The sequence below is a fragment of the Bactrocera neohumeralis genome, chromosome 6, assembly GCF_024586455.1.
Source record: "Bactrocera neohumeralis isolate Rockhampton chromosome 6, APGP_CSIRO_Bneo_wtdbg2-racon-allhic-juicebox.fasta_v2, whole genome shotgun sequence".
Classification (NCBI taxonomy): domain Eukaryota; kingdom Metazoa; phylum Arthropoda; class Insecta; order Diptera; family Tephritidae; genus Bactrocera; species Bactrocera neohumeralis.
Window position 1 is genome coordinate 25,026,288 of NC_065923.1, and position 26,153 is coordinate 25,052,440.

Below are 26,153 nucleotides of genomic sequence, written 5' to 3' on the forward strand. Positions count from 1 at the left end.
CTAAGTAGGCAATTGAAAAGTAAAGTCCTCGCTCGAAGAACGAAGACCAAACTCTACAAGTCACTCATTATTCCCGTCCTACTATATGGTGCAAAGGCACCAAGACAACATCTGATGTGTAGGCGTTACGAGTTATCTTTTAAACCAAAGAGTCGATTCCATGTAAAAATCCAAATGAAGATTCTATAGAGCAGACCTGATGTATTAAAATATTTTAAATTTTAACGCTTACTTGAAAAGGTTCTCAGTTGAAAACCATAGCAGTTACGCAGGAAATTAATCTCTGGTTTTTGAATCGATCCGGAGTTATCGATTGTCTTAGCTATACGACTGGATTGAAAGCCTCTTGATGAACTTGGTAAAACTAGACAATGATAACAAGATCCTTAAGAAGAACTCTACCTCAACCGAATGTTTGCGGTGAATTCCAACTCAAAAAAGATGATGGAATACCTCCAAAACACAACAGAGAATTTGAAAGTTTCGGCAGTTCATAGAGAAATGGCTATGGGAGATGGCTTCAGCAGCTGATAACAAATACTAGACCACATCTTGAAAAGATCAGCTTTTGATTAAAGCACATATGGGGAAGATTCTTACAGTTAAGGTGCGGTGGTATGATATCTGATCCCTGGTATATTAAGTACACCACGAAGTTTACAAAGCTCAGTGAGTAACGTCGGATGTCTCTCTCGGTCTGTTTGTATATACGAAAACTACTAGTCTCTGAGTTTTTGAGATATCAAAATTTTATCTTCCTCCCTTTTCGACAAAAAGCTGTTTTTTGTCGCATCCGCCGATCGGACAAATATAGCATATAGCTGCCATACAAACTGATTTCTTTGTATAGACATTTTTTACTTTCAAGACTTCAAATAACGTCAATATTTTAGTAGATTTCTTGCCATAAACTGAGTGAGGATCACTCAACTTCAACTACTTGCCAACTAGTCATAATCTAGTTAAAAACGGTGTGGTTTCGCTAACTCAGGGATACTTTGTTTTACCACATAAAAACTACAGCAACCCAAACATAAATTTAATAGCTTAAAGCTTTAGAACAATTAATTAAAAAGAATGCTCCGCAGTGGCCGACAAGCGCCGGCATGCCGCTGTGTAAAGTCTCTAAAACTGCGAAACACCGGAATTAGACACGACCACGCTTATTATATAATTGCAGCTGTGCGACCAACGAAAACTTTCCAACTACAACTATACCAAAAGGGACTCGACGGACGGACGGATCGCCCTGGCACCCACTTGCCGCGCTTGCTTGCAATAAAAGTCAACTGCAAATTGCCACAATAAAGATGCGGCTAATAAAAGACGACGGCAAAAGTTGGCCAGCATTAAGACTCGAAGAGTCATGTTGCAAATGTTGCAGGGCTGACTCAAGTAGCGAAAGCACAAAAGGATGCGCAAGAGAAAGTGCAGAAAAGTGAATGCAGAATGCGGCAGGATGTTGAAGGATGCACAGCATTTAACGCTTGGACTATGTATGAGTCAGCGTGATGTGTGTATGGCTGTAGTGTAACGGGTGTAGGTGTTTGTGTGCGTGAGAGTGTGTGTGCCTGTGTCAGCAAATGAATGCGCCACAACGCTTACTGACCCACTTTCTGCACCGGAAGTGGTGAAAGCAAATGAAAAATAATGACTGATAAACACGTGCACGCGAAAGCAGAGAAGAAAACACAACAACAACAACAGCGATGGTAAGAAAGAACTTAAAAGAAAGGAGGTGAGCACAAACAAAAGCACATGTATTAAATAAAGGCTAAAAGGACGTAAGACCAGCAGCAGCTGCTCTGTGGCATTGGGGGGGACATGGTCGACGACAAATGAGTGCGGCGGCTGATGGGGACAGACGGTAATGGTCGGTAATAGCGGACGCCGCAGGAACAAATGGCAAATGCTTAAGCATGCTAGGGAAAGAATAACAAAACCGTAGCCGGAGGGCACTTAACGTAAGCACACGTACGTACGTGTATGTGTATATATAATTACTAAGCCACACACACACATACATAAGCAGTTTCATAATATAAAACTCGTAATTAAAGATTCACAGCACGTCTGTCACACGCAGAGTGTTGGCAGCGTTTTTGCTGTTTTTATACCCTGAGCAGGGTATACTAAGTTTGCGAAGAATTCGGCGACCCTATAAAAAATATAGATATAACTGATCAGCATGACAAGCTGAGACGATTTAGCCATGTCCATCTGTCTGTCCGTCTGAATATACGGGAAATATCGATCTGAGATTTTGCATACGTCCTTTTCTCACCACAAAGTCGCTGATTTGTTGGAACCGTCGATATCGGACCACTACAACTTGTAGCTGCCATACAAACCGAACGATCGGAATAAAGTTCTGTATGGAAAACTTTTTTATTTGTCGAGATATCTTTACGATATTTGGCATGGACTACTTTCTAAGCCAACGCCATAACATCCGAAGAAATTATTTAGATCGGATCACTATAGCATATAGCTGTCATACAAACTGAACGATCAATATCAAGCTCTAGTATAGAAATTTTTTTTATTTGGCGAGATATCTTCCCGAACTTTAACAAGGATTATTTTCCAAGGTAACGGTATCATCTCCGAAGAAATAGTTCAGTTTGGACCACTATAACTTACAGCTGTCATACAATCCGAACGATTGGAATAAAGTTCTTGTATGGCAAACTTTTTTATTTGACAAGCTATCTTCACAAACTTTGGTATGGATTAATGCCCAAAGCAACGGTACAATCTCTGAAGAAATTGTTTAGATCGGAGCACTATAGCATATAACTGCCATACAAACTGAGCAAACAAAATCAAGCTCTTGTATGGAAAACTTTTTTATTTGACGAAATATCTTCACGAAATTTGGCGTAAAGTATTGTATCGAATAACGGTACATTCTCCGAAGAAATTGTTCAGATCGGATCACTATAGCATATAGCTGTCATACAAACTGATCTATAAAAATCACATTCTTGAAGAAATTTTTACATCTCTGAAGGGTATTACAGCTTCGATGCAACCGAAATTAACGTGTTTTTCTTTCAACACTTGCTATTGTTGTTGTTTGCCTGACTTCCGCGTATAAGCTTGCGTTGCCTTCTCCACTTTCGCAAGACTTTCTTTACGACTAGTAATATTTCTTGCTTCAGCACGTTTATAGTCTTTAATGTCATTTTGTTTGCCATTGTCGTTATTGTTGTTGCTGTTGTGTGCGCTCATGTGCAAAGTGTTCACCGGAAACTACAGCAAAAGTGTTAACCGTAGTTGCTTAGCGAGCGAGATATAAGGATAACGGCGATAATGTCCATAATGACAACATCGTCATATTTATCTACTCAAAAGCGCAAAGTAAAAGAATAAACAAAAGATAAAAACAACAAAACAACAGCAAAACAACACAAGCTGAAGAACTTCAAGTAGATAGATGGTAAAACTTAGACGGCCATGAATGAAATATTGATAGCGAAAAGGTTATATAAAGACTCATTTGAATGCGGAAGCTGACAAGCGGCGGAACTTTTCATATTGTTCGTAGTTTCTCGGCTAAGGCTTGGTCGCCGCAAGAGTGTGAAACACAAAAGATTTGCGTAACGACTTAATAAAGCAATGGCGTGTGACGTACGGACAACTTGTGTTGTCCTTCGAGATTTACAAAGAGACACTGCTATCACCATAAAATTTATATAATATATGGGGATACCGAAACATCCTTGGAAAATCACTTAATGAACAGCATACCGTATTCTAAAAGGTCAGTTAGCTGATTGGTTTAGACGCTTCATAATGGACGATTTTGTTATTAACAATCGTCCGCGTGAAGGAAGGCCAAGAATCTTCAAAGACTGTGATATGGAGACGTTGCTAGATGAGGATCCGTGTCAAACGCAATGCTTCGGCTTTGGAAGTCACCCACCAAACCATTTCAAAGCGACTACGCTGGGAATGTTTCAGAAACACAGAGCTTGGGTTCCTTATGACCCCAATACCAAGAGGCACAAAAACGTGGTTCTGCTGTTGTCAAACACGCTAAAACCTACCTGGCAACACTTAAATAGGAAGTCCTACCCCAGCCGCAGATTCACCAAATATTGCTCACTCCGATTATTATTTATTCTGTTGGATGACACACAATCTAGTCCAAAAGCAGTTCCACTCACAAGACGACATCGCAATATGGCATGATTCATGAATAGCATCACAGGGTGAACAGTTTTAACGTAATGGTATTCGAGCTTTGCCGGAGAAATGAAAAAGTGTTTTGGCTAGCTATGGGTAATACTTGGATTAAACGAAAACGTAGTTGAGCACCTAATATTTGAGAATATTCTCCAAAAATTTTGAAGATGAGTCGGGAAATAATTTCGGGAATAAAAGCGTGACAAAAAAATAACCGGAAATCATAAGTAAAGCGCAAGAAATCATCAATGTTTATTTTGTCGCCTTCAATGTAATCCCTATCAGATGTAATACAACAGGGTTTGTAATAAAGCTGAGGCGATTTAAAAAAAAAATTATCGAACCAATCGTTACAATTCTTTAAAATGTTCAAAATAGGCTCCTTCTGCGTCGATGCAGCGCTGCCAGCGCGATTTCCAAGCAATGAAGGCGTCACGGAAGGCATTCTCCGAAATAGCCCTGAGAGTCGAGGTGTGATTTCCTTTCATCGGCTTTTTCAGGCAAGGAAGCAAAAAAAAGTCCGAGGTGGCCACATCTGGGCTGTATAGCGACTGCGGAAGCATTGGGATGCCGGGCTGTTCACAAGAAAAGCAGGTTGTCATGGTACAACTTCGCGCACACCTTGCGCATGTTCAAGTGCTGCGTCACAATGTCATGAACCACAGATTTTGATAAATTTAATATCTGGGCAATTAAAGGAATATTTAGTCGACGGTATGAGTTGAAAACTTTGCGCACACGAGTCACATTATCGGTGTTTGTCGAAGTCGCAGATCTCCCAGCACGGTCTTCATCCGCGACCTTTTCCCGGCCCTCCAAAAAGGCCTGGTGCCCCCGAAACACACCACTTCTGGGTAAGACCTGCTTGCTCATATCAAAAGTCTCTGTCGTAGATTTACCGATTTTTACACAGAATTTAGTCGCGCACCTCTGCTCTAAAGAACGCTGCATTTTCGCCCTGCACCATTCACAGCAACACGTCGCACGAAAAGTTTGTCCTGACTCTTCAAGTGCTCAGAGACAACTGACCAGTCGCTCGTTCGGTAGCTAGGAACGCTCTCTACCGAATCCAGTCGATCAATAACAGCATAAAATATCTGTACTTCAAACAAAGCAGCAATTAATATTTAATATATTTCCAGTGAACGAAACCATTGCGTATGAGTAACTATTTAGTTTTGCTTACAAAAACTTAAGTTATTTAATATACTATCTCTTTAAGTTAATGCGAGCTTTAATGTAAAAAAAATGTTTGCCTTCATTTATATTACTTGTATTGCTTGCTTCATCACGCATCTTTATTTTTTCTCTCACAATCGAGGTCAAAATGTTAATGACAGTGGGCGAACACGACGACCAAAGACTGTAAACTAAGGTCAAAGGAAATGAAAAAACACAAACAAAAAACAAAAAACCAAATAAAAACAAAATAATATGCTAAAGGAAGCAGTTAAGAGTAAGATTTGTGACATCACTGTGCGCTCAATTTACATAATGTGATAATATTATATTTATTAGTATGTATTATGACACTTCCAACGCATATTAAGGTCTAATTTCAACTAACACTAAGTAAATTGGTTGTTTAGTAACTTATTTTTTTTTTGTGAATTCTACAATCAAACGCTTAGGATGATGTAGTAAATTTGTGGATAAATCTACATATTTGTTGAGTTGTGTATATAGATTATGACTAATTTATCGGTTAGGGTAAGGTATATTTGAATGAGAATACATGTAGATAATTGAATATAGAAGGCTACTGGTATAAGTTAGAATAATCAGTTGATCATTTATGCACTATGTTCAAACTGGTGAACTAACTGACTCAGTGATTGATATGTTAATTGTCTAGCTGACCCAAGTTGTACGAAGATTTCAGGATTTGGCAATTATAATGTTGCTAGCTGATGTTGTAGCTTTGCACTTTTGATGTTATACATAACAAGTAAGAAAGGGCGAAGTTCGAGTGCAACCGAGCAATTTATACTCCTGCAACTTGCAAGAAACGAAGCCGGGGAAATACCTAAAAGTGAAGAACGTCTAACAGAGGATAAGAATCTAAGCAGTTTTAGATACACATACATATGACCTATAAAACTTATAAACACTGACCGACGTAAAGTTTTGTTAGAAAACGAAAATCATTATACAAGGGGCGTTCCAAAGTAAACAGGACAAATGGTTTTTTCAGCAAATTCAAGTTATTTTATTCAAAATAGCCTCCTTCTGCTTCAATACAGCTTTTCGCATGGTCCAAAATTTCAATGATGATTTCTGCTGATTTTTGATGAATTCACGCACAGTTTCGATGGAATTTCCGGTGACCACGGATTTTGTTTGGCCCACATCGTCATTTGTGTTCTCACGACCACTTTGAAAACTTTGAAACCACTCGTGCAATAGGATAGGGATAGGCAATCATCGCCAAAAACTTGTTTCATCAATTGAAACGTTTCGGTGGCATATGTAACCAATTCTTTATCAAAATTTAATGTTGACTCTTTGTTCGAAGATCATTTTCGCACCGATAACACGAACATACTGACACTTAAAATGCAATAACTTCACTTTCAATCTTGAAATGTCTTCAAATTCTCACTGGACTATAGATGACGCCACCAGAAGGCGCTAGATTCAAAAAGTCCTGTTTACTTTGGAACGCACCTTGTATGTAGTATATAAGTTGTGGTAGTATTGACTCGACTTTTCCAATACCGCATATGTATGCACTATTAACATGCCACATACTAAAAACCAATCATATAGAGTAAAGTCAGCCGAATGTTCCAAAATTCTGATATTAGTTATATGGAGGCTAAAAGAAGTATTGGTCCAATTCAACTCATTTTGACACACAGACATACCATTGTCAGAGAAGTAATATTCCTGAATTTCAATTATATATCTCAGACATTGACCGATATTTTCGAACAAAAGTCAACTAAAGGTACAAGGATCCACATATTCGGTACCTAGGGGCTTAAACAGTTTTTGTTGGATTTGCACAGTTTTTGATCATAAGGTGGCACATACTAAAAACATTATTCGTGCAAAGTTTTATCCCGTTATATTATTTGCTTCTTGATTTGTGTGCTGGAAACTGAACGTATCAAGTGGAATTTAAAGTTGTGCTATATGGAAAATAGGCGTGGTAATTGTCCGACATGACATAGGAATATGAAAACAATGCCACGTACGAAATCTTATCGAAATCGGTCGGTCGGGTCCCGAGATATGGGATTTACCAAAAAGTGGGCGGTGCCACACCCATCGCCAAATTTTTACCCGGACCCATATAAAGCCTTTTCATGTCATTCCGGCGGCAATTGGTTCATTTAGTTACTGATTTATTGCGCATTTAGTAGTTTTAAACAGTACCGTTATATGGGAAGGATACGGGGTTTTCATCCGACCTCATCCATTTTCACACAATTCTCGTTTTATTTGTGCTGGGCGAATTTCGTTGTGGTAGCTTTAGCGGCTTAGGAGATATATACATTAAACTTATTAGAGGGCGGACAACGCTCACTTTTTCAAAAAAAAATTTGCCCATAGGTGTCCTTTGCTGCGACAATCCTCTGTGCCAAATTACGATTTTATAACTTAATTCAGTGCTTAGTTATGGCATGTTATAGGCTTTCGGTTAATGGCGATTTGTGGGCGTGGAAGTGATCCGATTACGCCCATCTACGAACTCGTTTTTTACTAAGAAACCCGTGTACCAAGTTTCATCAAGATTTTTCAATTTTTACTGAAGTTACAGCTTGCACGGACGGACGAACGGACAGACAGTCACCCGGATTTCAACTTTTCTCGTCATCCTGATCGTTTATATATACATAACCCTATATCTATCTCGTTTAGTTTTAGGTGATACGTACAACCGTTAGGTGAACAAAACTATGATACTCTGTAGCAACTGGTTTCCAGAGTAAAAAAGAGCGTTTTGACATACGAGCGCTATTTGTGTTATCTACAGTTACTTTAAACATTCATCGCGGCCAAAAAAGAAGTGCATCATCAACATTTTTGCGCGAGAATTTTTTTACAACTCTCGACGTGGACAAACCAGCAAAAGTACATCGATGAATATAATTCAATTTTTGCGATGAATTTCCATCGAGGACCAGTGTTTATCGATCGTATGGTGAATTCAATCGAGATTGTAGATCAACCCAAGACGAATTCCGTGAAGGTCACCCAGAAACCATTGATGTTCTGCACAAACTGATATTGCAAGAACGTCGTGTAACCTATCATGATATTGTGACAACTACAGGCATTAGTGTGACCAGCTTCAAAAACGCATGAACGTTTGACTGCAAAAAAGGTCAGTTGTGTACGTTGGATCACACACAATTTATCAATCACTTAAAAACAGGCTCGTGGCCATTTGTGATAAATGTTGGCTGTCTATGAAATCGTGACAGATGACGAATCGTGGATTTTCAAGTATGAGCCCGAAAGTAGGCAGCAGTCGGCTTTATGAGTGTTTCCAGATGAGCCGAATCCAAACAAAAGTCGTTTGCAGAAGCCAAATAAGGGTTCAAATAGTTGGTTATTTGGCTCGAAAAAGTGGACATGTCATTGCCAAACTACTAGATCAACGCAGAGCAGTAAATTCTGAGTAGTATTTGTTGGTATTTGTTTGCCAATTGTCTTTCAAGAAATCAGAACCACCAACCACCGAAGACGGATCACTCTTCACCACGACAATCAAAACTCCCACACATCGACTGAAACAACTGCATTTTTGAGCACTCAAAATATCGATTCGATGGTATGGTATAGTCTTGACTTGACATCGAATAACTTTTTTATTCTCGCACCAAAAAAATATACAAAGAGGTCAACGATTGAAGAGGCAGTTGATGTGTTTAGAACGCATGTTTTGGCGATTCCTCGCGTCCAAAGTGTTTCGACAATTGTTTCAAACGGATGCAAAAGTGGATAGATTTTAGTGGAATTTTATTTTGAAAAGCAAGTCTTCATAGATTACTATTTGTTATCAAATTAATATGTTAACATAAACGGCAACCCTAGTAAAAATATTTCATTAAAGCTTACGAGATCACAAACAATTTGTAACGATTTTTCTGTATCAACCTTTTCCGGACAAATTTGAACTAACATTAACTTTGCTTCCAAATTCTCTTAAGAACTCTGCACATTTCCGTTGTGGTGTGGTTACTTCAAAATCCACCCGACGAATTCGTTCAAAAATATTTGTATTTGATTCATATTCGCTATATTTGGCAGTCTCAAAAGCCTTCTTCACATAAACAAATTAGACATCAAAGTGCTTAGATGTCGAACCACACTGCAATACCTGTTAGGATAAAAAGTGCTAAAGATAGAAGAATTTGTCAAGACAAGAAAAAGTGGCCATTAAGTGAGACACACAAAGGTTCAAAATGGAAAACATTTCATGAGGCTTCCGCACACACACTCACACACACTTTTTATAGGCAAAACTACTGATGAGCTTCCACATCTTTCGCAGGCAGGTTTTTGTTACTTTCTTTTCGCAATTTGGGGCCTCACTTAAGTGTCGCTTAGGGGGCAGTTTATTGTAGCGCTGCATTGTTAAATGGCTTCATCATCAAAGCGGCGGTGGTGGCAGCAGCAGCGGCTCAGTCAGCAGTTAATAGAGCGCGTAGCACTTTTGCCAGCAATTTGTTGTGCCGTTTTGTTGTTGTGTTCTTTTATTCTCTTTTTTTTTGGGAGTTTTTCTTCTCTTTTTTTATTTTTCATATTCCCACTATGCGCGTCGCCACCGACTCTCCCTTCACCGCATCTTTTTTCGTCTCACTCGTTTTTGTTGCAAGAAGAACGCGATCCGGAGGCAACACGAAAATCGCTTGACAACGACAAATTGTTGTTGGTGGTGCGAAAACTGGGTTAGCATGCTGTCAGCATAAGTAATAAAGGCTGCAACAACTACAACAACAACAAGAGTGAAACACCTCCGCTCAACACACAAAGTAACAAAAAGGAAGCAGCATCCAGCACAACAACAATATGAAGGGTAAATAAATACACAACAACAACAGCGGAAACAACAACGTTTAAGAACGTCATAAGACAAGCTGTAAAAGTGTTGTACGTGCTAAAGCATCAATGATGCATTGTAGACACGAAATTGACAAGGCGTCCTCTGTGAGCCGGAGCCTCGTCTGCTGCCGACATGAGCCTTGAAGCTGACGCATGGAAACACTGTGCGCCGCGCCAGACAACTGGAGAGTACACACTAGCAATTGGCCCGCTCTGCAGACAACATATGCAACACCAGAGAACGAGTGGGCCGTGTTGAAAGCTGCCCATAAAATGTATGTTCGGAGGCGTTGGTTGCCATTTGATTTATTATTTATTTTTCTTGCTTTCATCTTTCGCGGAGTTTTCCATTTTCACATGTTTTAATAAATTAACGGGAGAGGAATCGTTACAAAATTAGTAATATTTAACGGAAAGGGTTGAAGAAGCGAAGAAGAAAGAACAATTAGCCTCGAAAGCTTGAATACAGTAGATAATTGTTAATGGCGCCGACTTTCAATCGGGGATCTTATGTTGAGGAAGTGCGAGTATGTAGATGACCGTTCTGAATAATTTCTTCGAAACTTGTGTTGGTGCCTTCGTTAATAGTGTATGATAAATTTCATGAAGATATCTTGTCAAACAAGACAGTTTTCCATATAAAAACTTGATTTGCATCGTTTGGTTTGTATGAGAGTCATATACTAAAGTGGTCCAATATTTGCGATTCCGACAAATGAGCTGCTTTTTAAAGAGAAAAAGACGGATGCGAAATTTCAGAACGATATCTTAAAAACTCCGGCACTAGCAACATATATTTAGACAGTCGGACAGACGTACATGACTAAATTATTTACTCGTCACGCTGATCCCTCATATATGGATATTATAAGGTTTCCGACGTTGCGAGTTTTAGACGTGGAGTTGTATCAAAATGCATGTTCTTTAAAGAATGTGTTTCGCTCGCTTCGCCCAACTTATGGTCAACATAATCGGCCTACTGAACGTACAATTAGCAACACCATCACTCATATTGAAACCCAGCGTTCATTATTGGATAATATTCGACCGAATAGACCACGTCCAGCACGCAGTGAAGAAAATAATGCAGTCCTAACCATAGAGAGTCGATTCGGCACCGTTTGCAGAAACTCGGATTGACGTATGCAACGACTTGGCGCATTTTACAACGAGTTCTTAAATTAAAAACGTACAAAATACAGCTTTTGCAAGAACTGAAGTCCTTCTACCATTCCAAGCATTTCCCTATGAGCATTTCTTGAAAAGTTTGTACAGCGATGAGGCCCATTTCTAGCTCAATGGATAAATAACAAGCTAAATTGCCATATTTGAGGCGAAGAGCAACCTGAAGAGATTCAAGAGCTGCTATTTGTTCCAGAAAAACAATGGTTTGGTTTGGTTTGGACTCAACGGACTATCTGAGGTGAAGCCGCGGCCAACATTTGAAAGAAACAATCTTCCAAAAAAAAAAAATAAATTCCAAAGAATGTTTTTTTGAATGATAATAAACACTGCCCATTAGTTTTGAAGTTTTCTTTAAAAAAGTAGGGAATCTGAAAATGGATTACCCTTTATTTATAGACTTCGAAAGGTCTTTTACCAGTGTTAAAAATCTTGAAACTTAATATACCCTGCTATAAAAATGAAAAAATAAGAGATAACGGAAGAATAGAAGAGGAATCCCATTACGAAACATCTTGCTGAGAATACCATGATCTCTAAAGATCTGCAGACGGAGCACAGTCAAACACAAACGTAAATCACTTGAGTCAAGGAAAACACTAAGAAACTGCTTTAATCAATAAAAGTGAGGTTTAGAAGCTGTTAAAGAGAGTTTTTTCGATTAAAAAATCTTTGGTCTTGGTATAGTACATTCCAAAAGGCCTTTACAGTTCTGAAAACTTTTCATTATATCAGTAAAATTGTCCGATAATTCAACACGCTTACCGCATGCCACAGAGCGATATCGCCCAAATGTACTCCCATCTGGAGAACCTAATGTTATGAGACACAGATATATTTCAGGTTATGACATTTGACTCGATTTTGTATTCATAGCTAATAGGAAGTAACTCATTTCAATCGAAAAAACATAACTTGACAGAAGCTTTGGACAGTTATGAACTTCAGAGATAGTGAATGGATAGCAGGCCAATTATACGAGGACAATTAGACTTTCCAGCAAGACAATGTTCCAATCCATAGTGCAACTCGTTCCAATTGACCTGTTATTATTGTCGGCCTCTACATACAATGTCTGTCGCAAAAGAAACAGAACTTTTTAAATATAAGTGTTTCTGGTGGCGCCACCTATTGGTGGGTATATGAAATAAAAAGTTTGATCTCTTGTTGACATTTCGTAAAATTTTTAAGACAATTGGATAACTACAATCGATGTTATCGATCAAAAAGTGACAGCAGCTTTTGGTCATCGGCCGTAAAATGCAAAGAGCAAATATTAAATTTTGTTTTAAACTTGGGAAAACGTTTACTGAAACATTTCAAATGATGAAAAAAGTTTATGGTGATCAGTGCCTAACCCATAGTAATGTGCATGAGTGGTTTAAGCGATTCCAAGAAGGTCGTGAGGACCTCTGTGACGATCAGAAGTCGGTCGTCTTCAGAAGTCAAAAATAAAGACAATGCTGATTCGTTTTTACGATTCCGAGGGTATTGTACACCGAGAGTTCGTCCCACCTGGCCAAACGATTAATGCTGTGTTTTACCTTGGTGTTATGAAGCGTCTTTTTGTCACGCATTCGTCGTGCTCGACCACAATACCGTGAGGCAGGGTCCTGCGCCTGTTGCACGATAGTGCGCCGTGTCATCGGTCGACGCTTGTCACTGATTTTTTGACAAAAAACTACATATTAACCATTAATCACTCACCCTACTCACCTGATCTGGCACCCTGTGATATTTACCTATTTGGAAAACTTTATTTGCCCATGAAAGGACACTGGTTTCAGGACATTTCAGCTATCCAAAGGCGACGACCGATATTCTCAAGAGCATTCCGAAAAATGACCTTAAACACTCATTTGAAATGCTAATTGACCGGGTTAAACGCTGTATCGAAGCACAAGGAAACTACTTTGAATAAAAAAATATAACTTTTGAAAAATATTAATTTTTTGTTGTTTTTTTAACAGTCCTGTTTCTTTTGCGACAGACCTTGTATTAGCACTTCAAAGCCGGAAGAAGTTACGCTACATATGCATATACATTTGTATGTAGTTCCTTGGGTAATTACTCTAAAATTTGAAAGCTTCCACATTTAAAGCAAAAATTATTTCCTTAAGCTAACAAAAACACTGCTTAATCATCATCACCTGTATTTAATTAAACCATTCAAGGCCCTTTTCTACAACAACTGCTATTTGCCCTCACCCAAAAGTGAAGCGGTTGAGTCTAATGGTATTCAAAGGTCGAGAGTTCTTGAAGCGATAAGCGCACTAAGGTTGAATAAATGAGCTGGGGTGAATTGAAAGGCAGTTTATCTAGCTTTAGCTCTAATACAACAAAGCAGCAGTTGTGCTTGCTGTTGTTGTTGTTGCATATGAACTAGTTTAAACGCCAGAAATTCACGAAATTCCTTAACCAGTTTCATTTACCTTTCTCACTTCCAATGTCTATACAAATTATTTTTCCTTTCATTTTGATGGCGGCGCTGTGATTGCAGGCGCTATGACCTTTTGACCTGATTACGGTATTTACATATGTTTTTAATCAAATTTAAATTAACTTGTCTAATTTCCATGCCAACTTTTGATTTGATGCGCCTTTTTTATCGTTCATCAAAATGAAATGGAAAATGAAGTCTTTTGATGTTGTCATATGTATGAGTGTGTGCGTGTGTGTGTGGATGTGTATGTAGACACAGCTTTAATCTCATTCGGTTTTCATTTTTGCGCAACTTTCGTTGACATTGACTTTTGCCACATGAGCGCAATTAAAGCCAGTGACTAATACACATATACACACATACAAACACATGCATATGTTTGCCTTTACATATGTACATATGTGTGTGTGCGTGTGTGTTTGCTTGCGTCAACATGAATTCATTAAAATTGTGTGCACAAAAATAGACAAACTCAAATTTGTCGGATTTTCAGTGCGATGACAATGTTATTGCTATTTTTGTTGTTGTTGTTGCCTGCCGCAATAAAAATGTAAATGCTGCTTCATTTGCATTGTAAATATGTGTGTGTAGACACATACAAAACCATACAAACCAATGCGGTGATGACAAGACTGCACAAAAACAATGCCAACAACAACAACAAACACCAACCATATGAGAGCAAATCGATGTGCGCCTGCAAAATTGTCTTTGGGCTTTTGGGCAAAATAATTGCTGTGCATGTGTGTGTATAACTGCGGGCATGCTATATTCAGATACTTTTAAACATGCACACATACATACAGACAGCTACATGTGTGCCTGTGTATGGTTACATAACAATTCCATTCATTATTGGACACAATTGAAATTCAATTTTATGTCTGGTAGCCGGAAGTGCTTTTCAACAACACAGACAAATCTAGCAATGTCCTTATACTATATACATACATACATACATATAAGATGCGGGTGAGTGTGTGTGTATTAGAAGACAAAAAAATTACTGATTTACTGTTTTATCTAGTTTATGAATGAAATTGCTTGCTGGAGGCTTCTGACACAGCTACATATTCTTAAAGAACCCGAATTTGGTAGTTTCTATTTTTGTGCCCAAAGCTGTAAATTAATTTGCAAAACTTCTGATCTTGGTAAATTGTAGTTCCGCTAGCAATACTATGTTTTAAGTACACACTAACGAAATTACCGTTATATTGTACCCTACATCCTGCTGAACGATAGTGAAAGCACAACACCAGGAGATATCGAACGCGGTTCCCGACTCGCTCAGGATGGCACAGATGCTCCATTGCCGGAACATGAAGAAGATCGAAAAGCAATTACTCGACTGAAGAACAACAAAGCGGCTGGGACCAATGGATTACCGGTCAATTTATTCAAATATGGCGGCGAAGAACTGATAAGGAGCATGCATAAGCTCCGTTTCTAGAACATGGTCGGATGAAAGCATGCTCGATGATTGGAACCAAAGTGTACTCTGCTCAATTCACAAAACGGAGGAGCCCACAATCTGCGCCAACTACAATGGGATAAGCTTCCTGAACATTGCGTATAAGGTTCTATCGAGCGTATTGTGTGACAGACTGAAACCCACCGTCAACAAACTTATTGGACCTTATCAGTGTGGCTTTAGGCCAGGAACATCAACAACTGACTACAGGTTTTGTCCGGAAAGTAATAGGACTGAGTCGAATTAAAACACCGCGTACCTCTGCCCTAACGCTGTATTTTCGGCTTGCACCACTCACAGAAACACGTCGCTGGAAAATGTTTGTTCTGACTCTCCGGGTGCTCGGAGACAACTGGCCGGCCGCCGTTCATTAACTAGGAACGTCCTCTACCGAATCCAGTTGATGCGCGCTTGCGCCGAAGTACCGTCGCGACGGAAGAAAATCAGTCTTATTACTTTCTGGAAAAAACCCTGTATATATTCACCATGTGCTAAATCCTGCAAAAGACCCATTAAAGGAAGATCGACACACACACGAAGAGGAACTGCCTCTATGTCGCTATGTCTGACTTGGTATCCCCGCAAAGTTAATATGGCTGTGTAAGCTGACGTTGAGCAACATCAAAAGCTCCGTCAGAATCGGCAAGAACCTCTCGGATCCATCTGAGACTTCTTCAATCTATTGCAGGAGAAAATAATACGAGCTGCAGAGTTAAATAGAGAAGTTGCAATCTTCTATAAGAATGATATTGATATCATGGGCCTCAACACCCGCGCCGTTAGTCCCGCTTTCTCCTGACTTTATAAGGAAGCGAACCAAAATAGGAAGGATCAGGTGGTGAACGAGGGCAAGACGAAATAGTTTCTATCATCAAACACACCATTGTCCCACTCGCGACTAGGCTCCCACGTTACTGTTGACAGTCATAACTTCGAAATTATCTACGTCTATCGTGGAACCATCAACACCAACAACAACGTTAGCCTCGAAATCCAACGCAGAATATCTCTTGCCAACAGGTGCTACTTCGGACTGCGTAGGCAATTGAGAAGTAAAGTCCTTTCTCGACGAGAAAGCCCAAGACCAAAGTCTACAAGTCACTCATCATTCCCATTCTACTATTCGATTCGGTCATAAACTGTAGTATATCCAATACTATATATTCACCAATGTAATTTACCAACGATTTCTTATATAATACAAGTATATATTGATTAATAATACGATATAAAGCGAAGCGGAAGTTTGAAAATTTTATTTTAAGTATATGGGGGCCTTTGGTAAGTGTGGAGCCGATTTTAACCATTTTTGGTACTACGAAATATTATTATTAGAAGACAATGTTCTCTGAGTGTCACTAAATTACCTGATATGATGGCTGATGATGGCTCATATTTATCGACATACTAGTACAACTATATTGGTTCTGAATTTTAATAATATGTCTCAGAAATAAAGCAATATTTTCGATAAAAAATCAGTCAAACGCACTGGGGTTCACATACATATTTTATACCTTAGACTTGAACAGTTTCGGCTCGATTTCGACAGTTTTTAGACGTGAGATGGTACCTCAAAAAATCTATAAAGAAGCTGTAAAGTAGAAAAGTCATAAGGAATGTTATTATATGGGCTTAGGAGTGATTCCAAGAAAGATTAATCAATTTAAGATAGTAATAATTTGAGTCTCGACAAATAAAAATAAAATTTTGTAGACTCTTAACACTATCATCTGATCAAATTTGACCTGGACTGGTCCATTTAAAATGCTGCATGCGCGTTTTGGTCTCAATATGTCAGTAAGTGCATATTTGACAGCTGTTTATGTTACAAAAGGTCACAAGTATTTGAGTGTCACAAAGCATTCGGTTAATAATTCAGTTAATCATTCGGTGAATCTGTCAGAGCGTCATCGAAAGCTTGCCTCATACCTGTCGTCCATCCACCACTATCCTCGGTTGTGGACGTTAATATCGGAAATGCTAAAGAAACACTGCTGGAAAATCATACCGTTAGTATCAGAGGTATGACTTCTAGTTAGCATGGAGTCTCAACAGCTCTTATGCATCGACTCCACAGATTATGGTTAATGTTTTGGGTATGAAGCATATCAATACTATACTCGTAGCAAAAGATTTGAATCTCTAATCAAAACGACGTCGAGTAGAGATCGAAAACGACTGGTGACGAGACGTGGGTTTATAAAAATGATCTCGAAAATGCACTACATTCCGGCGAATGGCGCTCCAAAAATAAATTGAAACTAGAGAAAACAAGATTTCGTTGAACCGGGACTTATAACAAGTGTAGGAAAATTTGGATTAAGAGTTGGCAAGCCTCCAAAGGGCGAGCATGTCCTTTTTACCTAAAAGAGTACAGTTGAGATTTCTGTTTTTCAGTCAGATTGAATACCACACCCTTAGCGAATGAGACGAGGTTTATGGATCTCCAACATATACCGTTAGAACCAATATCCGTCTAAATAAATTACTATTGATAGAAATCTCGGAATATGTTACTTGAAGAAATGTCTTTTTAATAAACCAAAGTTTCGCCAAGCAAAGATATTTGTATTAAAATACGTGCAAATGTTGTTTTCTGTCAGTCCGGGTCAAATTTGATCAGACGGTATATGCTTTAGAACATATAGCCTGATTAGATAATTAGTCGAATTTAGTTGATTTTTATAGAGCTTTATTTCAAACAGTATTATCTGCGAAGCTTCAATTTTCAAAATTCACATAAAGTCAGCTGGCTTAATGTTACGGCTTCTTCGTTATTAAACGGTTCACAACCTCTTTTTTTTTGAATAATAACACAACAACCTAAAAAATATTAATGAAGCTTGGCTGAAAATCTGTAAATATCGTGTTCGCTTTAAAAGTAAATCATTTTTTAGCTTAGAAGAAACAAGCTTTGCCATTTGTCAACTGTCATCTGTCAGCTGTCACAACTGAAATGCTGATTAAACGCACAAGTCATCATAATTTGTCAATTTTCATATTTACAAAGTCATTCTGGGAATAAAACACGCTCGGTTATTTAAAGAGCAGAGAGTTCCAACACATAAAAAGAACTTGCTCTCATACTATATTCCTCTGTGCTCAAATTGAATAGACGGTGAAACGCATAAGCTCCCAGTCTAAATTTAATGATTTACAATTCTTCATTGTTTAACTTACTTAACCACATCAGAAGAGTCGTCAACAAGCGGGGTAGCACGTTGGTTAACCACATTTTTGACGTTAACAATTACCCACCGCAGGCAGTGTTGGACCTACTGTTGCGGCTGGTCCACCGCTTCAAAGGAGTTCAAAGGCAAAGGCGCATTCAAGTAAACAAACATTTGCATACAACCACAATGTTATAACGGTAATGTCATTGAGTTGATGGTATGGCTATCAATGTCGTCGTCAAGCTGGAGCAAGAGCGCCAGTACAACACCAACGCGCAAGCATTGTGCTACGATTAAAGTCAAGGTCAAGTGTCAGTGTCATAAAAGGAACAGCAAGTGAGGTGGGGTAGAGGTGAAAGTAAGGTGGCAAACCTAATGATTTGCAGACAAAAAAACTTCAACGCAATTGCGAACACACACAGACATACACACATGCACAGAAAAGCAGAGTAAGCAATGTTAAATTAACGGTAAATAAATCACACAAAGGAAATTTGCTGGACTTTTTTCATTTTTGTTTTTCTGAAAAGCTGTCTGTCTGCCCGTAATGGATTAAAAAAGACAATATGAAAGAAAAAACAAAAAGCAAAAATGAGGAAAAGGTGTGAAGAAAGAAAGCAAAAAAATCGCTCGCATTTGTAATTTATTACACCTGAGAGGGTAATACTATAACGCCGCTGCACTGCGCTGGTCATTTGTGTAGTCATCCATGCATTCATTTTTAACGTCTCGCCTGTTCATTTTTCTCTCTCCTCAACGGCAGCCACACGGCGTCAAAGAAGAACAAAAGACCTCGACCGGGATGCGGCATCACTCATTTCACTTCAGTTCACTTCATTAAGCTCATCAGTGAGTACGCCGAACTGCGCAAGGAACTAATTGGCTGGGTGGGTGTTTGCAGGTAAAGCTTGCTGAGTTCTGGCGCTGAATAACCTACTTTTGAGAGTAAATACTCCAACAGTTTGTTTTCAAGCATTTTTTTCCTTTAAGCAGGGGTTTGTTTTTTAAGCTAAGAGCCAAATTGCTATCAATAAAATCTCGAATGGATTCAATATTAGTTCGATGAAATTTTCGATAAAATTTACTAAAATCAGCAGAAGTCTTCGACTAAATCCAACTTCAAATCAAGTTCAACGAAAGCGCGGATCTCAAGTTCGGTATATTCAGGAAGAATTACTAGAACTCAAAAATATGAGCATCAATTACTCCTTGGAGATAGCTGCCACTAAGTTTGCAGCACACTGAAGAGCAGCCTCTTTTAGGTATGTGAGCAATCACTCCGACAGCAAAACAGTAAAAATAGTGTATGTGCTCACCAGACTCGTTTGGGTGCCTAGGCATAGCGAAATCGTTAAAAACTACAAACCCAAAGAACTGGCATGAGATCGCTGAGCAGCCGTATGTCGGTTAAATTGGAATGGGAACGAGTTTGGTATCCGATGCCTTTTTACCTTCTAAAGATGAACAAATAGCTCCTATGCGATTGAGAGTTCCTGCTGGCTGACTAAATCACCTTCTGTCAGCAAGGTTTGTCTGTTATCGTAGGAGTTCTTACTGTATATTTATTGTTCACAATGCGGAGTACATGCGTTTAAGCTGACAATTTTGTCCGACACCAATTATCACAACTTTGTCGTGGAAGGTGAGGTGGTAACATTCAGACACATTTTTCTTCATTATTTAGCTTTTTCAAGACTGTAATTGAAACATCTCGGCATAGATATCTTCGGCGAACCTGAAAAAATAGCCGGTCTTGAGATTAAACGCCTCAACAAACTGCTGGCGTGCTTAAAGAACTTTATCGACTTTTGAGTGCCTTTTCGATCAATACTCAGGAGTATTTAGGTATCCCAGTGTGTCAGGGTTCTCAGCTGTCCAAGTAGAATCTTTAAACTTTATAAAGGCATTTTCAACTATCTTTGCCTAATTTAACCTATCTGGTGTCTACCGAATAAAAAACCCCGACAAATGGGAAGATACTTTAGCACCTTTTCCAGAATTTCTTCAAACTTCATAACTAGAACAAAAATGTAGAACAGTGAGATTTCTCTCATAGACACAGTAAACATCATCTCAAAAGGAGGCAGCTTAAAATTATCTTAGAAAACAAAATTTTTGAGAAATAATATCAAAATAACTAAACGACATGTTTAAGAAATCTTGCTTTTTTGGGACGGAAAATTCGTGATGATTCCTGTATATAAATCTCCACTAAGGCCAAGCAACAACACGCTGTACTTAAAAGAAAGTTAGGGGTTTCCGCCACTCATATGGATAAATTTATTTCAAGTTACAGATTACACCATAATTTTTTGAAATCTGAGTATTTTGTGACAAAATGATTCTGTCAACCTTGCTCCACGTAGCTAATTTTTTAAACTACGTTCTCAGAGTTGAATTTCTTGCTAAAATCCTCTTCATAATATTCCTTTTGTGTAAATGTATTTGAAAATCATTGTTATGGTTTCAGGGAGATAGCGGAGCATATCATCTCTCATTAGCTGTTACTGCTAATGGTTCGTGTCAATGCTAAACTCGTACCAAAATAGCTTAATCTTTTGTTAATTCGACGTTGAGTAGATATTACAAAAGAGATTGTTGATAACTAGTAACAAGAGCTGGGTTTATGAATACGACGTCGGATCCAATTTGAATATGATAATAAAACTTTTTATTAAAATACCTGGAAATGGATAGTTTTTAGTCAGTCAGAGTTAATTTTGATCAACGAGTATACATATATATAGTAGTATGAGCAACAAATAGTAGGACTTTGTTCATAATTTATGTCGTCCCCTTCAATGTAATCCACCTAGGCTCCAGTACACTTGTGCAAATGTTTTTTCTAGTGCTCAAAACAGTTGTTAAGGTAAATTTCCAGAACAGCCTTCACAATGCATGTTTAATGTCTTCAATTGGCTCCTCGCAGCGGTCGTTTGAGTTTGGTGAATAATCAGAAGTCACGTGGAGCCAAATCAGGCGAATACTGGTTGATATTTAGGGAAGAACTCACGAAAAATCTATGAAGTGCATTATTAATTCTAGGTAAGGGAGGCGGTAGAAACCTCTTTGAATTAAAAAAAGGTAACAACTGTTACAAATTAAAGGATGATCTTTTCGTTCCCTCTTTTTTTATATTCCCTAAATGTTTCATGGTTTACGGAGCGCTATGCAAAATATTTGAAAATAAAAAAATAATATGCATAAGTCAAACTCATTCTGTAGCAAATATAAGAGACAACCGAATTTTACAGTATTCTAAAATTCTATTCTATAATGGATAGTGAAATATAACGCTAATTCGGAGCGCAAAAAAATTATTTAAATTTATTTTCAAAAAATTCTGTATTAACCCTAACCATTTCACTTAATGCAGATTTTTTTCTCACAATTAATTGTAACAAAACCACTGCCTTCGAGCTCCAATGTTCCACCGGCCACCCACAATTATGCCTGAGGTATACTAATTTCTTTGTTAGCTCCAAATACATAACTGTAATTGTATTTCTTTTGCCGTAAATTTTCAGAATTTGCTATTTTTGCCAAACATACCCACATTTACTCTCCCTCAAACACTCTCTCACTGCTCACAGTAAATTAATTCATTCATAGCGTTTTTGTTTTCAAAGTTATCAACAACTTGCTGGCGGCCTCATAGAATATTATACAATCAATTAATTGAGTTCGAGCAGTACGAAGTCAAATTGAGTTAAACCACCGAAATGGACGATGGAGATTCGCATGAAAATATCCGCATGTAACTACAACTTGTATGTAGCGGTTCAGTTGCGGGAGTAAGCGCTCACCAAGTGTTGAGTGGGTGGCTAACTTTCGCTTGACAAGGGTCGGTTTACCTGCTCACTACGTTTGTGCGTTTTGTGTTTACGGTTATGCGCTATATACTAAGCATCGTATACATAAATACATTATCTACAAATACATATATCCATAAATACATATGTACAAATAAAGCAAAAAACCGCTTAATCCTTGGAGAGCACACACTCGCCCGGATTTTCTAGAAAAAACTTTACAACTCACTAGCTTTGCGCAATTCGGACTGAGTTAAATGAAGTGAAAATTGTTCGGGTTTTGTGCTTTATACGAGTTTATATGTATGTGCGTGTGGGTGTACTCTTTTTATACTCTCCTTTTTTGAAATTTTCATATTGCTGCAAATCCTCTGTACACAACCGAAAACAACCGCCAGCAGCAGAAATAAAATAAATTTGCACAAGTGCATATAATCTTCGAAAATAATGCTGATAAGTTTAAAAGCCAAATACACACAATATACAATGGTTGACTCGCACATTTTGCAGCACCAATTTCAGTGGACTTTCATTGTAGTAGCGGCAAAACATAGTTTGGGTGACCATAACAAAGGTTTTACAAATGTTTATTGAAGTTATTGGAAAAATATTATATTATTGTGAGAGTGGTTCAATAAGCTACTGTAATACTCTTGCAACATGTTGGATATAGTATATTATATATATAATTTTTCGTTTCAAACAATCTGTACAAACAGTACCTTTAATAAAAAATAGTTCATTACTTATAGTATACTGAACGCTACCACTGAAAATCTCATCAAACTACGGCAGCTATGATAATGTTGTGAGTATAAGGTCCATTGAAGTAATTATGGATCCTCGAACATTAAATATTCCATGTAAAATGTTAGCAGTCAGCCTGGTCTCAGCCTCATTGATACATGACCATGACTATATACCAGTTCTTGTTATAGAATTTGGCGTAAAATGGCAATGGGACCATGAAAAGTAGACTGTTGGATAGACTGAGTCAACGCATTGCATGCCCACAGACTTTTACAGAGTAGAAAGACCCCACATACCTGTACTGTTTGATCATACTACATAGTTCGGCACTCGAAGTTAACCACCTTCAGTACGTTCGCGCAGCCGTCGCACTGGAATCAGCTGTTTATAAATTTGCTGAATGACAGTTCGAAGTACATATTGTTCACAAGTGCACAAAAGCGTTTTGCCAAAAGTGAACACAAAAAAAGTGATCGGCGATGGAATTCAAACGTAATAATGTGATTGCTTTATATTTAGCTGGAAAATCACAGCCAGCACTTGTTCGTGAGCTCAAACACCTTAATGTGAATAAAGTTTTTGTTTATCACACCATGACTTGTTACAATGATACTGGTAGCATCGCAAAACGCCATGGAGGTGGTCATAAAAAGACTGCAACGTCACGTGAGATGGCTCGGAAAGTGAAGAAGCGACTTGAGCGAAATCCACGACGAAGTGCCAATCAAATGGATAAAGAACTAAAAAAAACCCAACCGCAGCATCCGACGCATATTGAAAAATGAGCTAAAGGTCAAGCCTTACAAGTTCCAAAATGCCAATGATCTCACACCGAAGAAGCAACAAGTAAGACTTGAGAGAGCGAGGCAGTTGCTTCGCTTGGCCGAAAGCGGTCAAATTCCGAACATTGTATTTTCTGACGAAAAATTTTTTTCCAATTGAGCAATTCGTAAACTCTCAAAACGATAGGGTTTACTTGACCGACCGTTCATACGAGAATGTAAGTCATCGGTTGGCCACCAGGAGGCAGCACCCGCCACAAATAATGGTTTGGGCCGCTGACACCGTAGATGGGCGCTCTCCAATTGTTTTCATCGAGCCTGGCGTCAAAGTAAATGCGACATATTATCGGGAAAGTGTTCTGAAGGCTGCTTTGAAGCCGTGGGCAAACAAACATTTCGGTCGCAAACCATGGACGTTTCAACAAGACTCAGCACCGTCTCACAAAGCGCGTGTGAACCAAGAATGGCTAAAAAACAACGTTCCGAACTTCATTACATAATGGCTCTCGAATTCACCAGATGCGAATCCAAAGGATTATTCTCTCTGGGCCATTTTGGAGAGCAAAGTCCTAAGTAAAAAATACACCAGTCTCGAGATGCTGAAGAAAGCCATTGTCCGTGAGGGGGCCACAATACCGGCAAGTCACATTCGGGCAGCTTGCGATTCGTTTTTTGACCGTCTCAAGGCCATAGTTAAGGCAAGAGGTGGTCATATCAAGCAAAAGTGAATTGGTCCTAAATCTATGATTATTTTCACACATTTTGTACTTTAAAATAAATAAAAATAATTTTCCAAACCGAATTTATGGCTTTTTTAATTGGTTACACTTCGACCCTGTAATATTACTTTCCACATAGAATGCAATGGCGACATGTTTCTGCAGCATCTTCTTCCATGAACATTATACCACTGTGGGTAAAAAATAGTCTGACTTTTTAATTAAATTCCATTTCATTCCTCATTCGAAATATTTTTTTCTTGGTTGGTACAAGTATGACTGTCAATGACATCTGTGCTAAATGTCAGATCAAACTAATCATTAGAGTTTAGTATATGTATGCTTGTCCTTCTGAAGTATATAAAGTGCAGTGACAACCATTTTGGAAGATCATTTGGGCTTAAGAAAAGTGAAAGCACGATTGGTTCCAAAATCACTCAATTTGTTCGGAAAACAGCGTCGCGTTAACTTCTATGAAACAATGACAATGCTTTCCGACTATCAGGATGCCATGAAACGTATTATTACTGGCGATGAGTCTTGGATTTGTGCTTCGACCCGGAAAAAGACAATCAATCGGCCGAATACCGCGGCCAAAATGATTCGAAACTGAAAAAAAACACGCCAAAGCTGGTCAAAAATCAAGGTTATGTTGACAGTTTTCCTCAATTACCGAGGTGGATGCACTCCGAATTCCTTCCGACCGGCCAAACTGTCAACCACGAGGACTATTTAAGTGTTATGCGTCATATACGCAAATCTATTCATAAAAAGAGCCCGGAATTATAGGCCGACAACTCTTGGTTTTTGCACCACGATCATGCAACGTCGCATATTTTATTGACTCTTCATGAGTTTTTCGCCAAATTTTCAACCGACATACAGTCCCGCAACCACCATATTCGCTTGATTTAACTCCGATTGAATTCTAACTTCCTTCAGCAAACTCAAACGACCGCTCCGGGGAAACCGTTTTGAGGCAATTGTAGACATTAAACGTGAATTGCTAAGCACTTTGATAGGTAGTCTAGAAAACAACTGTTTCGAGGATTGGAAAAAACGTTGGTACAGGTGTATTGGAGCCACAGGTGATTACTTTGAGAGGGACGACATGGATTTTGAAGAATAAATTAAGAATTTTAAAATTATAAATAGAGTCTGACTACTTATTGCTCATTCAAATTTGATCGAAAGAGACTTTGGAACTGCTTCTTAGAATAGTAACTGCATTTTCTCGCTGATGTTATAATTTAGGAGATGTAAGTATAGTGGTAAATATATTGTTAAAAACTTTTAGGAAAACCACTTACCCAAATATTTTTTCATATCAGTGATTTGTTATTTCAATGTGAGAAGAGTCAGAGTGCATTTTATAACGATTAGTTGGCAACACGAAAGTATATTTTGCTTTGACCGATGTCTGAAAGAGAAGAGAATAAAGTGTGTTACAAAAACAAATAAATACATAAATATATAAAAATGGTTCGAAATACAAGTTATACAAAATATATATTAAAGAGGTAATCTAGTCTAGATTGCTAGGAAAAAAATCAGGATTTTATTATCTCGT

General features: G+C 38.3%; 1 protein-coding gene across 1 annotated transcript in view; it reads right to left on the reverse strand.

The window, feature by feature from the left end:
• LOC126762443 (uncharacterized) overlaps window positions 1-26,153 on the reverse strand; it is a 442,132-nt gene that overhangs the window by 354,794 nt on the left and 61,185 nt on the right. Inside the window, exon 2 of the mRNA XM_050479175.1 lies at window positions 25,894-26,003. The gene's annotated coding sequence lies outside the window, so the exon portion shown is untranslated. The remainder of the gene's footprint in view (window positions 1-25,893; window positions 26,004-26,153) is intronic.